General features: G+C 38.4%; 1 pseudogene; it reads right to left on the bottom strand.

Moving 5' to 3' along the window:
• Positions 1-14,790, bottom strand: part of LOC127674636 (prohibitin 1-like) — a 55,442-nt pseudogene that overhangs the window by 28,183 nt on the left and 12,469 nt on the right.

The following is a 14,790-nucleotide window of genomic DNA, read 5'->3' as shown; positions in this document are numbered from 1 at the left end:
CTAAGATCAAGAATTGACAAATGGGACCTCATAAAACTACAAAGTTTCTGTAAGGCAAAGGACACTGTCAAAAGGACAAAATGTCAACCAACAGATTGGGAAAGGACCTTCACCAATCCTAAATCTGACAGAGGGCTAATATCTAATACATACAAAGAACTCAAGAAGTTTGAACCCAGAGCACCAAATAACCCCATTAAAAAGTGGGGTAATGAGCTAAACAAAAAATTTTCACATGAAGAACTTCGGAGGGCTGAGAAATATCTTAAGAAATGTTCAACATCATTAATCATTAGGGAAATGCAAATCAAAACAATCGTAAGATTTCACCTCACACCAATCAGAATGGCTAAGGTCAAAAACTCAGGAGACAGCAGGTGCTGGCGAGGATGTGGAGAAAGAGGGACACTCCTCCACTGCTGGTGGGATTGTAAGATGGTGCAACCACTTTGGAAATCAGTCTGGAGGTTCCTCAGGAAACTGGGCATGGCACTTCCTGAGGGCTCTGCTATACCACTCCTGGGCATATACCCAGAGGATTCCCCAGCATGTAATAAGGACACATGCTCCACTATGTTCATAGCAGCCCTATTTGTAGTAGCCAGAAGCTGGAAAGAACCCAGGTATCCCTCAATGGAGGAATGGATACAAAAATGTCGTATATTTACACAATGGAGTACTATTCAGCCATTAGAAACAATGAATTCATGAAATTCGTAGACAAATGGATGGGGCTGGAGAACATCATACTAAGTGAGGTAACCCAGTCTCAAAAGATCAATCATGGTATGCACTCACTGATAAGTGGATATTAACCTAGAACCTTGGAATACCCAAGAAATAATCCACATATTAAATGATGTCCAAAAAGAACGGAGGAGTGGCCCCTGGCTCTGGAAAGACTCAGTGCAACAGTATAGGGGAATACCAGAACAGGGAATTGGGAAGGAGTAAATGGAGGCACAGGGGGAGGGAAGAGGGCTTATGGGACTTGCGGGGAGTGGGGACCCAGAAAAAGGGTAATCATTTGAAGTGTAAATTAAGAATACATCGAATAACAAAAAAAAAGAAGGGGCTCCAATTAGAGGATAAAGTTGCGATTTTGTGATTTTATACTTGAGAATAATTAGGAGGAGACAAATTTAGTTTGACAGTAATTTTAGTGGCAAGCTTTGTCAAAAAATCAGAAAGTTAGAAGATTATGAGATTTTTATTGCATTTAAATATATGATAATATTATTAATAATTACTTAATACATTCCATTCTTGAGTCTGTATCTAAGATTTTGGCATGATGGCTCAAGCCTACAGACTCAGTACTTGGCACACAGAAGCAATATGACCATCCTCAAATTCAAGGACAGCATGGTCTACATAAGAAATATCAGGCACACCAGAAATATGTAATGAGAACCCTTCTCAAACAAACAAACAAACAACACAATATAACACATGTGGAATTTATGAAATAAATTAAAATGAGCAGAGCTGAGCTCAATATTAGGTCTACCTTAGTGTATTCTTTGGCATTAGTTTGCCCCATGTATTATTTTTTTTTAAGATTTATTTATTATATGTAAGTACAGTGTAGCTGTCTTTAGACACACCAGAAGAGGGCATCAGATCTTGTTATAGATGGTTGTGAGCCACCATGTGGTTGCTGGGATTTGAACTCAGGACCTTCTGAAGAATAATCAGTGCTCTTAACCGCTGAGCCATCTCTCCAGCCCCACCCCATGTATTTTTATAATTGACATGGTTTTCATACATTTAAGAAAAATGCATAAATAAAATGCATAAGATAAAAAATGGCATTGTTACCATCATAACAATAAAATGAAACCAAATCTCCTGGGAATTAATAATTGCAAGCACTATCCAGAGTTTAGGACAGCAATGAAAGCCTCTCCCAAATGAGAAAAAACTTACACTCTAAGAGACATAATCTGTATATAATCTCTTGTAAAGAGATGCAAATATTACAGAACTAACTTGCAATCATTACCAATTCACCCACCGAGTCTTTATAATGGGTCTTCACTGATTGCACAGGTGAACTGGGTTAACAGCAGGCATCAAAACAAGGAGGCAGAAATCACTTTGATGCATACTGGATATCAGTGAATGTACTGAAGTGAAGGCTGAGAGCAGAACAGACAACTCAAGATCCCCATAAAAATGAATGTGGCAAAGAAAGTGTTACACAGGCTCAAAAAATCGTTTCGGAAAGCTAAAATGTGTTTGGGGGGCAGGGACCTGGCAGGGTCACACCAGTACTCAGATTTCCAACAGTTCTCAGAATATAGACATGATTTTTACAAACTGAATCTGAAGCAAAACCTAAGTACCAAGCACTCCAACAAAAATGAATAGACCTGCCCCTCCTATCTGCTTATTACTTAGTTTAGTAATTTATAATTTTGGACGTTACAATGCACAGTAACCTAGAAGAAATGAAATCAAACTAAAAAGGCATAGGAACAATTGGTGCTTGAACAAGATAAGCTGTTAAGAATGGCAAACAAGCAAGGCAGCAGTGCTGCTTGGCTTTTTAATTCCAGCACTCCGGAGGAAGAGGCAGGCAGATTATCTGTGAGGTCAAGGCCAGCCTGGTCTACAGAGTGAGTTCCTGGATAGCCAGTACTACAAAGAGAAGCCCTGCATCAAAAGACAAAGAAAATAAAAATAAAAAAATAAATAATAAATTATTAGCAAGCTAAATTATAGACATAGAGTGAAATGAACACAAAATATTTCTGAGATAAGTTTGTGTCAAAAACTACACAACAAAGAACAAGTAGCATGCTATACAAGAAGGTATATTTCCTTAGATAAATGTATAGAAGAACAACACAACATAAATGTAGAAACGGTGCACTAAAGACTGTAAGATTAGTGTGGAATCTGATCATATAGGCCTTCAACAGATGTAATACAATGGAGGAAATTGCCAAGGTAATGCAACAAAGGGAAAACAAAAACAAAAGTAAATGAGATCTGCTAGAATAGCGTCACATCATATACCCATAATTCGAGAATCCAGGACAAGAGAGAGAGAGGAATCTCAGGGCAATATACCTGAGAATCTTTTAAAAATAATTAATTGTTGAAAAATTAAATAGTGACTGGTACTAAGCCACAGTAACTCACAGGAAAGATATGTTCAAAAAACAAAGCACATAATTAGGCAATCCCTGTTTCATCTGTTTCAAACCAAACAGAGAAAATCTATGTTAAAATTATACTGAGTTGTTAGCAAGAAGTAATTACAATGTGTCTCCTCTATTTTGATAGCTAGACCAGGGTTCTAGCTTATTTCTTGATAAAAATGACCAAGCAAAAAACAAAGCACCCACATTTTTTCAAATTCTCTGGGTGAAAACACTACTGGACAAGAAAAATTCCATATTCAGCACAATTGTCGTTCACATAGTACACCAAAATAAATACATTTATGTAGACAAAAGCTTGGGTAACTCATCTTTACCAGACCATATAGGCAATACTAAAAGCAGTACTTAATAAGGATTAAATCTGATGGAAACCCAGGGCTGCATGAAGGACTGCAAAGCAACTAAAAGGGTAAACATATGGAGAATTACAAAAGATATTTGTAAGTTTTTTTCTGTGCTATATGTATTGCTTTACTTTATAAAGATTGTTCATTTGATAAGAGGGAAAATAATCTGTGTATTGGGGCCTTACCTCAAGAGAATGAATAAATAAAATTTTCAAAATGCATGTCTTTGAGAACAGAAATAGGAGCTACATGAAGGTTTTCTGTTGAAAGCTATCTGAATTTTTTATCAAATTGTAAAAAATTATTTGATAAGATCTTCAATAAATTAAAGCTGAATGCTATATAGTCATTCTAGCTAATACAAAATAATACAAAATTGCTCAATTTAGTTAGGAGAAAAGGAACAATAAAATACTCTTTAAAGCATTGACGAATATCAAGGGAGCAAAGGAAGAAACTCACAAGGAATAAACAGTTCTGAGAAAATGCTGAGGAACAAACAGATGATTCAGATGTATATGAATTAAGCTGTGTGACTGAAAGTAGAATGTCAGACTTTACAAAATGGGAGACCACAACTCTGCATGCTAACAAATACAGTCTTCAAATCTGAAGCCACAAGCAGTGCAAAAATAAAAGAGAATTTATAAGACAAGCATCAAGCAAAACAAAGCCAGCATGCTAAGTAATTAGCAGACAAATTACACTGAAAATATCATTTTCAATATAAAATTGTACACTTCATAATGGCATCACTTAAACTATCAAGAAAATAGAATTCTCTCTGTGTGTACCAAATAAAAAACAAGGCTTCTTCAAGAAACATGAAGCGAGTAGTACTCAATTGTGTGAATATACATCTGTATCCATTCCTCTGTTGAGGGACATCTGGGTTCTTTCTAGCTTCTGGCTATTATAAATGAGGCAGCTATGAGCATAGTGGAGCATGTGTCCTTATTACATGTTGGAGAATCTTCTGGGTATATGCCCAGGAGTGGTATATCTGTCTAATTTTCTGAGGAACTGCCAAACTGATTTCCAGAGTGGTTTTATCAGCTTGCAATCCCACTAGTAGTAGAGGAGTGTTCCTCTTTCCCCACAGCCTCACCAGCACCTGCTGTCTCCTGAGATTTTTTTATCTTAGCCATTCTGACAGGTGTGAGGTGAAATCTCAGGGTTGTTTTGATTTGCACTTCCCTGATGACTAAGGATGTTGAACATTTCTTCAGGTGTTTCTCACCCATTCAGTATTCCTCAGTTGAGATTCTTTGTTTAGCTCTGAACTCCATTTTTATATAGGGTTATGGTTCTCTGGAGTCTAACTTCTTGAGTTCTTTGTATATATTGAATATTAGCACTCTATCAGATGTAGGATTGATAAAGATCTTTTCACGATCTGTTGGCTGCTGTTTTGTCCTATCAACAGTGTCCTTTGTCTTACAGAAACTTTGCAATTTTAAGAGGTTTCATTTGTCAATTCTTGATCTTAAAGCATAAGCTATTAGTGGTTCAGGAACTTTCCTCCTGTGCCCATGTGCTCGAGGCTCTTCACCACTTTCTTTTCTATTACTTCCAGTGTATCTGGTTTTATGTAGAGGTTTTTGATACACTTGGACTTGAGCCTTGTACAAGGAAAGAAGAATGGAATTTATTCTTTTACATGCTAAGTACAAGTTGTGCTTCTCAGCTATTAAAAACAATGAATTCATGAAATTCTTAGGCAAATGGATGGAACTAGAAAATATCATCCTGAGTGAGGTAACCCAATCACAAAAGAACACAGGTGGTATGCACTCACTGGTAAGTGGCTATTAGCCTAGTAGCTAGGAGTACCAAAGATATACTTCACAGACCACTTGAAGCTCAAGAAGGGGGACCAAAGTGTGGATACTTCAGTCCTTCTTAGAAGGGGGAACAAAATATCAATGAGAGGAGATACAGAGACAATGTGTGGAGCAGAGACTGAAGGAAAGGCTATCCAATGCCAGCCCCACCTGGGGATCTATCCCATATACAGTTACCAAACCCAGACACTATTGTGGAGGCCAACAAGTGCTTGCTGACAGGAAGCTAATATAACTGTCTCCTAAGAGGGTCTGCCAATACTTGACAAATGAAGAGGGGGACACTCTCAGCCATCCATTGAACTGAGCATAGGATCCACAATGGAGGAGCAAGAGAAAGGACCCAAAGATCTGAAGGGGTTTGCAGCCCCATAGGAGGAACAACAATATGAACTAACAAGTACTCCCAGAGCTACCATGGACTAAACCAACAACTAAAGAGTACACATGGAGGAACCTTTGTCTCCAGTCATATATGTAGCAGAGGATGGCCTTGTAGGACATCAATGAGAGGAGAGGCCTGTGAAGGCCAGTTGCCCCAGTGTAGGGGAATGCCAGTACAGGGAAGCATATGTGGTTGGGTTAGTGAACAGGGGGATGGGGATAGGATAGGGGGTTTTCTGAGAGGAAATGAGGAAAGGGGATAACATATGAAATGTAAATGAAGAAAACACCTAATAAAGTTTAAAAAAATAAAATTATACAGTTGCTTCAAATACCTAGCTGAGATTTAAATAGAATGGGAAAGTATCATTTTGAAGGCACGATGCAGCTAGTATGCTTTCTTTTAGAACATACACTGCACATCTATGTTTAAATAATGTATCTATATATTCATATGCATGAATGAATTCAAAGAACCCATTTGTAATTAGTAGCTTCTAGGTAAAGAGAAATTAGTTTTGTCCAATAGAGTGTAACTTGATATATGACATGTCATACTAAATAAGTTAGGCCTTTGTCTGAGAAGAGCTGGCCAAAACAATATGTATGAATTCCATTTGTTTTTTTTTTTTTTTGAGTAGGATTTGTGTAGTCCTGTTAATAAAGTGATATAGCAAATAAATTTTTAAGGTCTAGAATATTTTTATTTCCATAATAATATAAATAAACTTGATCTATTTGACACCAACTGAACATTAGAAATTGCTGCAAAAAATGTAGGAGGATCATGAACGAGTTTGAGATCCTCAAGACCATGTGTGTGTGTGTGTGTGTGTTAACTTTTAGGCTGTAGGTTTTGGTTTGTTGAAATTTTTGTTTCTTTTTTGATATAAAGAAATGTAAAGAAGGAGTGTGGGTAGATATAATAGGAGTTATAAGACAGTGTATACCAAAAAAGAATGTACCTTTAGGCATTGAAGACCCTTGCTTGTTCCCCCCTCTTAATTTCCACAGCCAACTCATGGTGCCATCCAGAAAAGAATGAGCAACAGATGTAGAAAAGAAAAAGCTCCGTGTTAGAAACTTTTCATTTCTCAGACTTACTTACTTGCTTAATAAATTATTTAATTAATTATTTTTACTGATAAAATAATTGCAGTCTTCATTTAAAAAAAAAGAAGCATAAATCCAAACCGAAACACTTGATGAATCTAAAATCAAAAGGATTTGTGTAGTCCTGTTAATAAAGTGATATAGCAAATAAATTTTTAAGGTCTAGAATATTTTTATTTCCATAATAATATAAATAAACTTGATCTATTTGACACCAACTGAACATTAGAAATTGCTGCAAAAAATGTAGGAGGATCATGAACGAGTTTGAGATCCTCAAGACCATGTTGCCCAAATGAAAAAAAATAATAGGAAAGATAAAACTGTTGTTTTGATTAATGAGCATGCTGTGTCTATCAAAACGTATTCTAAATATTTCAGTGATTCACATAGATTAGGACTGCTTTGCTCAGTGAGCCATTTTTATACTGTGAAGCACTTGCCAGAGACTCAAATGCGGTCAGCATAAAGAGAATGAATGCACGCTTAATTTTCAGTCCTAAATGGAACATCTATGCCACCCCCTTTAAGACCTAGGGAACATCACTAAAGAGGGAGCCGAAGATATTTCCTAGCTGCTGGGAGTGAGAGGTAGAAGGTGGAATGCAGGGAGCATAGTGGTCATGGTACAGAAGCCTTGCTTTCTTCATGGAAGAGATAGTGACTCACAGTGCCCCTTTCCTCTCTGAAAATGAGGAAGATACTTACTGATGGAGCATCAGGAGTGGGAAGTAGACTTGACATTATTATTAGTTTTGTATACACACACACACACACACACGGAAGAAGCAAACTCAGTAGGCCATATTTATATTTTTAGACACACACACACACACACACGAAAATTTGGCGATCAGTTTGAGAGTTGGGATACCATGAGAAGCATTGGTGGGTTTGTAGGGAAGAGAGAAGAGAAAGTGATATAATTTTATTTTATTTTTTGATATAATTTTATTTGAACGAAAATGTATTTAAAATGACCAAAAACCCAAGACAAACCAAAACCAAACCAAAAATGAATTCTACAATATATTCACCAAAATTATCATATAATAATGTGTACATTAATGTTACTAACTTCCTGACATAAAAAATTGCTTGTACAAATTATAGGCAGCAGCAGAGGCAGCAGCAGCAGCAGCAACTGGTCCAGCAGAAGGGCTATCAGCAATGGAACCAAGGTGACAGGGTCCAGGCAGGCCTTGCGCCCACTACCACTGACCTTTGCTGGCCAGCCGGGCTGCAAGCAGTGGCGGATTTACAGCTCCTTTCACCCCACAGAAGCTACATCAGAATTCTGCCGCCCGCCAGTCAGTTATGAGAGTCTCTCCTGCATCTTGGATCTTGGGCGCCAGAGAAATCAGACAGAGTGAGGTTCGCAAATATAACCCAAGGACAACATCTCAGGGGTCTAAGACCGACTGGTGTTTGCATGCACCCAGGCCCTGGGCTGTTCGGGGGCCATCGGTGTGCAAACCCGGCCAGGAGGTTGTTTGCCCAGCCCGGCGCTGGCCACCATTTTGACTACAGGACTCCAGAGAATTCTAGCAGGCAAAGTCACCTAAGAGTCATAGCCCAAGGCTAACATAGCGGGGGGTCTAAGCCGGACAGGTCTTGGACTGACCCCAGGCCATGGGCTGCTCAGTGGGCCATCTGTGTGCCAACCCAGCTAGCAGGTTGTTAGCCTAGCAGACTCTCCCAGCACTTCCAGGGAGCATGTACACAGTCTGCCATCCTGGCCCCCTGACAGAACCAATTAACAGTCATAGCCTGAGGGGAACTTTGCTCAGGCCTTAGACTGCCAGGCTTTTGCCTAGACTCAGGGCCTCAGCAGCTAGGCTAGCCTTGTGTGCACCAACTCGGTTGGGAGATCAGCTGCCCAGCAGAGTGACCAGCACTCAGGAAAGGTCCAACAGCATAAACCATCAGCACTCACTGAAGGAGCAAACGGGCACCACCTGGTTCATACAGACAGCCTGGGGCAAGGCACTCTAGGGCTGCAAGGGTACACAAGAGGAGGACAGCACATGAGCAATCTGTAACAGGGGAAACCCAGCCATCCAGTGTTGCAGAAATAGCCCTACAGCCTCACAGGAGGCACAAATACCAGACAGAGACAAGACCAACTAATACCAGAAATAACAAGATGGCAAAGGGCAAATGCAGGAACGCTACTAACAGAAATATAGGCAATATGGCAGCGTCTGAACCAAACTCTCCAACATCAGCAAGTCCTGGTTACACAAACACACCAGAAAACAAGATTTGAATTTAAAATCACTATTCATGATGCGGCTAGAAGAACACAAAAAAAGACATATATGAATCTATTAAAGAAATACAGGGGAACATGAATAAGCTAGAAACCCCTATAATGGAAACACAAAAATCACTTAAAGAAATGCAGGAGAATAAGGCTCAAGAGATAGAAGCCAACAAAGAAGCAACACACACACACACACACACACACACACACACACACAAACTTAAAGAAATGCAAGAGAAAGTGAGTCAAACAGCAGAAGTCATGAAAGAGGAAACACAAAATTCTCTTAAAGAATTACAGGAAAACACAAACAAGCAAGTGAATGAGCTAAATAAAACCATCCAGGATCTAAAATCAGAAGTAGAAACAACTAAGAAATCACAAAGGGGGACAACTTTGGAGATAGAAAACCTTGAGAAGAAATCAGGGGCCATAGATGCAAATATCAACAACATAATACAAGAGATGAAAGAACTCTCAGTTACCGAAGATACCATAGAAACCATTGACTCAACAGTCAAAGAAAATGCAAAATACAAGAAGCTTGTATCCCAGAACATCCAGGAAATCCAGGACACAATGAAAAGACCAAACCTAAGGATTATAGGTATACATGAGAATGAAGATTTACAGCTGAAAGGGCCAGCAAATATCTTCAATAAAATTATGGAAGAAAACTTTCCTAGCTTAAAGAGAGAGATGCCCATGAATATACAAGAAGCCTACAGAACTCCAAACAGTCTGGACCTGAGCAGAAATACCTCCTGTCACATAACAATCAAAACCCCAAATGTACTAAACAAAGAAAGAATATTAAAGGCAGTAAGAGAAAAAGGCCAAGTAAAATATAAAGGAAGACCTATAAGAATCACACCAGACTTCTCACCAGAGACCATGACAGCTAGAAGATCCTGAGCAGATCTCATGTAGACTCTAAGAGAGCATAAATGTCAGCCAAGACTACTATACCCAGCAAAACTCTCAATCACAATAGATGGAGAAACCAAGATATTCCATGACAAAACCAAATTTATACAATATCTTTCTACAAACCCAGCTCTACAAAGAATAATAGGAGGAAAACTCCAATACAAGGAGGGAAATGACACCCTGGAAAAAGCAAGATAGTTACCTTCTTTCATCAAACCCAAAAGAAGATAACCACTCAAATATAAAAATAACATCGAAAATGACCGGAAGTAATAATCACTATTCCTTAATATCTCTTAACATCAATGGAATCAACTCCCAAATAAAAAGACATAGACTAACAGACTGGATAAGGAAACAGGACCCTACATTTTGCTGCATACAGGAAACACACATCAATCTCAAAGACAAAACCTACCTTAGAGTAAAAGGCTGGAAGACAATTTTACAAGCCAATGGTCTCAGGAAACAAGCCAGGGACACAATCAAACTAATTGAAGCTTTGGACCAATTGGACTTGACTGATATTTATAGAACATTTCACCCTAAAACAAAAGAATATACCTTTTTCTCAGCACCTCATGGTACCTTCTCCAAAATCGACCATATAATTGGTCACAAGACAAACCTCAACAAATATATAAAGATCGAACTAATCCCATGCCTCCTATCAGATCACTATGGAGTAAAAGTGGTCTTCAATAGCAACAAAACCAACAGAAAGCCCACATACACCTGGAGGCTGAACAATACTCTACTCAATGACACCTTGGCCAAAGAAGAAATAAATAAAGAAATCAGAGACTTTTTAGACTTTAATGAAAATGAAGGCACAACATACCCAAATCTTTGGGACACAATGAAAGCAGTGCTAAGAGGAAAACTCATAGCCCGGAGTGCCTCCAAAAAGAAAATGGAGAGTGCATACACTAGCAGCTTAATAACACACCTGAAAGCCCTGGAACAAAAAGAAGCCAATTCACCCAGGAGGAGTAGAAGACAGGAAATCATCAAACTCAGGGCTGAAATCATTCAAGTGAAAACAAAGAGAACTATATAAAGAATCAACGAATCCAGGAGCTGGTTTTTTGAGAAAATCAGCAAGATAGATAAACCCTTAGCCAGACTGACCAAAGGGCACAGAGAAAGTATCCAAATTAACAAACTTAGAAATGAAAAGGGGGATATAACAACAGAAACTGAGGAAATTCGAAAAATCATCAGATACTACTACAAAAGCCTATACTCAACACAACTGGAGAATCTGGAGGAAATGGACAATTTCTTAGACTGATACCAAATACCAAAATTAAATCAGAGCCAAATAGATCATCTAAACAGTCCCATAACCCCTAAAGAAATAGAAGGGCTCATAGAAAGTCTTCCAACCAAAAAAAGCACAGGACCAGATGCTTTCAGTGCAGAATTCTATCAGACGTTCAACGAAGACCTAACATCAATACTCTTCAAACTATTCCACAAAATAGAAACAGAAGGAACACTACCCAATTCCTTCTATGAAGCCACAATTACGCTGATACCACAACCACACAAAGATCCAACAAAGAAAGAGAACTTCAGACCAATTGCCCTTATGAACATCGATGCAAAAATACTCAATAAAATTATTGTCAACCGAATCCAAGAACACATCAAAATGATCATCCACCATGATCAAGTAGGCTTTATTCCAGGGATGCAGGTTTGGTTCAATATATGGAAATCCATCAATGCAATCCACTACATAAACAAATTCAAAGAAAAAAAACCATATGGTCATTTCATTGGATGCTGAAAAAGCATCTGACAAAATGTAGCATGCTTTCATGCGTAAAGTCTTGGAAAGAACAGGAATTCAAGGCCCATACCTAAACATAGTAAAAACAATATACAGCAAACCGGTAGCCAGCATCAAACTAAATGGAGAGAAACTTGAAGCAATCCCACTAAAATCAGGGACTAGACAGGGCTGCCCCCTTTCTCCTTATCTTTTCAATATCGTACTTGAGGTACTAGCTCAGGCAATTAGACAACATAAGGAGGTCAAAGGGATAGAAATTGGAAAGGAAGAAGTCAAACTATCATTATTTGCAGATATGGTAGTCTACCTAAGTGACCCAAAAAACTCCACTAGAGAACTCCTACAGCTGGTTATAAAATCAACTCAAGCAAATCAGTAGTTTCTTATACTCAAAGGATAAGCAGGCTGAGAAAGAAATTAGGGAAATGACCCCCTTCACAATAGCCACAAACAGTATAAAATACCTTGGGTTGACTCTTACCAAACATGTGAAAGGTCTGTATGACAAGAACTTCAAGACTCTGAAGAAGGAAATAGAAGAAGACCTCAAAAAATGGAAAAACCTCCCATGCTCATAGATCTGCAGGATTAATATAATTAAAATGGCCATTTTGCCAAAAGCAATATACAGATTCAATACAATACCCATCAAAATCCCAACTCAGTTCTTCATAGAGTTAGAAAGAGCAATTATCAAATTCATCTGGAATAACAAAAAAAAAAAAAAAAAAAAACCCAGGATAGCTAAAACTATTCTCAACAACAAAAGAAATTCTGGGGGAGTCAGTATCCCTGACCTCAAGCAATACTACAGAGCAATAGTGTTAAAAACTGCATGGTATTGGTACAGTGACAGGCAGGCAGATCAATGGAACAGGATTGAAAATCCAGAAATGAACCCACACACCTATGGCCACTTGATCCTTGACAAAGGGGCTGAAAACATTCGATGGAAAAAAGATAGCCTTTTCAACAAATAGTGCTGGTTCAACTGGAGGTCAGCATGCAGAAGAATGCAAATTGATCCATCCTTGTCTCCTTGTACTAAGCTCAAATCCAATGGATCAAGGACCTCCACATAAAGCCAGACACTCTGAAGCTAATAGAAAAGGAGCTGGGAAAGACCCTTGAGGACATCGGTACCGGGGGAAAGTTTCTGAACAGAACACCAATAGCTTATGCTCTAAGATCAAGAGTTGACAAATGGGACCTCATAAAATTACAAAGTTTCTGTAAGGCAAAGGACACCATCAAAAGGACAAATCAGCAACCAACAAATTGGGAAAAGATCTTCACCAATCCTACATCAGATAGAGGGCTAATATCGAATATATATAAAGAACTCAAGAAGTTAGACTCCAGAAAACCAAACAACCCTATTAAAAATGGGGTACAGATTTAAACAAAGAATTCTCACCTGAAGAACTTCGATGGCGGAGAAGCATCTTAAAAAATGCTCAACTTCATTAGTCATTAGGGAAATGCAAATCAAAACAACCCTGAGATTTCACCTTACACCAGTCAGAATGGCTAAGATTAAAAATTCAGGAGACAGCAGGTGTTGGTGAGGACGTGGAGAAAGAGGAACACTCCTCCACTGCTGGTGGGGTTGCAAATTGGTACAACCACTCTGGAAATCAGTCTGGCAGTTCCTCCAAAAACTGGGCATGTCACTTCCAAAAGATCCTGCTATACCACTCCTTGGCATATACCCAGAGGATTCCCCAGCATGTAATAAGGATATGTGCTCCACTATGTTCATAGTAGCCCTATTTATAATAGCCAGAAGCTGGAAAGAACCCAGATGTCCCTTAACAGAAGAATGGATGAAAAAATGTGGTATATATACACAATGGAGTACTATTCAGCCATTAGAAACAATGAATTCATGAAATTCTTAGGCAAATGGATGGAGCTGGAGAACATAATACTAAGTGAGGTAACCCAGTCTCAAAAGATCAATCATGGTATGCTCTCACTAATAAATGGATATTAGCCTGGGAAACTGGAATACCCAAAACATAATCCACACATCAAATGAGGTACAAGAAGAATGGAGGAGTGGCCCCTGGTTCTGGAAAGACTCAGTCTAGCAGTACAAGGCAAAACCAGAACAGGGAAGTGGGAAGGGGTGGGTGGGAGAACAGGGGGAGGGAAGGGGGCTTATGTGACTTCCAGGGAGTGGGGGACCAGTAAAGGGGAAATCATTTGAAATGTAAATAAAAAATATATCGAATAAAATAAAATACATCGAAAAAAGAATAAAAAAATTGCTTGTACAATCACAGCTATCCTAAACCAGAATTCAGAAAGTAATAATGTCATCAGATTGATAATGTCCGGAGATTATGAGAAAGTAGCGACACTGAAATTACCTTCCCCTACCTATGAAATCAATAAGATTATATTAAGAAACTTTGAACATCAACATTTTTAAAATTAACAAAATTTGAAATTAACAAAACCTGCACATCTCAGTGGTGTTTCTTCAAAACAAGAGACATGACAAATCTGTGCCAATTTTACTTCCCTTAATCCTTTTGCTTTCCCTTTAGAAGCCACAGGAACAGTCAGAATAGCATTTCGACCTTTGATTACTTTCCCATTACTGAGCATGATTGGACCTGTCTGAAAGTTACTTAGAAACCTTGCTTAAAGGGTTTTTCTTCACTTGACTTGTCTTGAAGTCGCCTGTTAATAACTTTCATTTTCCTAGGGTATTTACTGAAAACCATCAGTGCCTATTGCTTAAATTTTCTGTCTAAAGCAGAGATAACAGTTGAAGCAAGCAGCTAGTGAGAAAATTTAAAATAATGAAATTACAATTTCATGAGCTCACTGAAAAGTTTTAGCATATTTTTGACAATCTACGTAACTACATGTATACATGACTACACTGTCGCACACAGAATTTGTGCAAAGACTTGTAGGT

This window comes from Apodemus sylvaticus, chromosome X (genome assembly GCF_947179515.1).
Source record: "Apodemus sylvaticus chromosome X, mApoSyl1.1, whole genome shotgun sequence".
Lineage (NCBI taxonomy): Eukaryota > Metazoa > Chordata > Mammalia > Rodentia > Muridae > Apodemus > Apodemus sylvaticus.
Note: the sequence above shows the minus strand (reverse complement) of the source record. Positions and strands in the feature narration are given on the sequence as shown.